Source organism: Mus caroli, unplaced genomic scaffold (assembly GCF_978045245.1).
Source record: "Mus caroli unplaced genomic scaffold, Mus_caroli_1 scaffold_7, whole genome shotgun sequence".
In the NCBI taxonomy this organism is placed as follows: Eukaryota; Metazoa; Chordata; class Mammalia; order Rodentia; family Muridae; genus Mus; species Mus caroli.
In genome coordinates, this window is record NW_028227262.1 from 72,624,518 (window position 1) to 72,626,509 (window position 1,992).

The window sequence follows — 1,992 nt, forward strand, 5'->3', positions numbered from 1 at the left end:
TTGTACCCATTCATTTAGTTTATCTGTTTCCCTTTCATGCTCTAATGCAGAGGTTAACTAACTATGGCCTGCAAACGAAGAATGGATATACACTTTTACATAATTAAAGAATACAAAACAAACTAATATTTAATGATACCTGAAATGTTGTAAAGTTCAATTTTTTTCTTCCCATGGTAAGCATGTATGTGTATGCAAATTTATGGAGAGGCCAGAGGTCATCCCTGGGTGTTGTTTTTTAGGAGATATATGCCTTTGTCTTTTCAGACTGGGTTTCTTGCTGGCCTGGAGCTTGCCTAGTAATCCAGGTTGGCTGTCCAGTAAACCTCTGGATCTGTCTGTCTATGCCTCCCCAGTGACCAAGAATACTTTTGAAAAAAAACGAAAAAACAAAAATCAAAACCAAAACCCTGTTCTCCATATATATATATATATATATATATATATATATATATATATATATATACATACATATATATATATTAATATGAGCATATCCTCATGATTGAAATGTGGGAAGCATTTCACTGACTGCGCTGTCTTCCCAGCCTTAATGCTGACTTTTATTACATGATGGACTCTATCATTTAATGCTGTATTGAGTGTTACTTCATTTGCATTATGGTAGCAGTGACACCTTTTAGCCTTTTAACCCATATAACCCAAAGTTTGACCACAATCTGACTATATATATGAAAAATTTGCTGTTCCTAAATAGAAATGATAGGGAAAGACCTTCTCCATAGAACCTCTTTTTTCACCTTTCCTTCAGTCATTATTGTGCTGTGTTCTGGTTTCCTTTGAAGTGCCTTAAAACTCACGTGTTTGAATGATCATGACAATGTAAGCTTTACCGAACCACTCATGGTTTGTGAAAGTCACTGTCACTAGTAGAATGTTCAATTGTTCTTTAATCTCTATTCTGTGTTTCTGTTTGTTGGCAGACTGCTTTCTAGTAACTATAGAAATGATCCCTGAAAGTATAGTCTTCAGAAACTTCTTTGTAACATTAGTTTTTCCTTGGTCCCATCATTTCTCTAGCACTCATTAACATAATCTGATAGAATACTTTAATTTCTATTGTCACCAACAGGAAAGCAGTTCTATCTCACATTTTAGAGCACAAATTTCAGAGTGTATGCTTGTTAGTGGTCATTGCCGTGACCAACATTCCTGGCAGAATTAAAGAAAACAAAGATTTAGTGTAGCTCCCAGTTTCAGAGTTGTTAGTCCATTATGATGGGAGGGTATGGTAGAGCAGAGATGCTACAGTCATGCTGGCCAGGAATTGAGAAGATGGACATCAGAAAAGAGGAGGGAGGGAGGGAAAGAGAGGAGAAGAAAGAAAGAAAGAAAGAAAGAAAGAAAGAAAGAAAGAAAGAAAGAAAGAAAGAAAGGAGGGAAGGAGGGAGGGAGGGAGGGAGGGAGGGAGGGAAGGAAGGAAGGAAGGAAGGAAGGAAGGAAGGAAGGAAGGAAGGAAGGGAGAAAGAAAGAAAGAAAGAAAGAAAGAAAGAAAGAAAGAAAGAAAGAAAGAAAGAAAGAAAGAAAGAAAGAAAGAGAAGGAAGAAAGAGAAGGAAAGGAGAACGAAGAAGAGAAGGAATGAAGGAATGAAGGAAGGAAGGAAGGAAGGAAGGAAGGAAGGAAGGAAGGAAGGAAAGAAGGAAGGAAGGAAGGAAGGAAGGAAGGAAGGAAGGAAGGAAGGAAGGAAGGAAGGAAGGAAGGACTGAAGAGAAGGCATATTTTTATGGACCTATCAACCGACTCCCTGTTGCTAGGTTTGACCTAGAAAACTTATCAGAACTTGTAAAGTAGTGCTTCCAGATGGAGACTAAACATCCAAATCCATGAAGCAATGAGAGATATTTAAGGCCCTTCCCTCAATCAAAGCATAATAAGGTGCTCATTCAAGAGGCTCTTTGGATAAGCAGAGATGATTCAATTAAGGGGATTCTGCATTGCCATATTGGTGAGATTTTTCCTGGGAGATAATG

The 1,992-nt window shown here is 37.8% G+C and overlaps 1 pseudogene; it reads right to left on the minus strand.

Annotated features, from left to right (window-relative positions):
- Positions 1-857: 857 nt before the first annotated feature.
- Positions 858-990, minus strand: LOC147003948 (small nucleolar RNA U3; annotated as a pseudogene).
- Between the last annotated feature and the right edge of the window lie 1,002 nt (positions 991-1,992).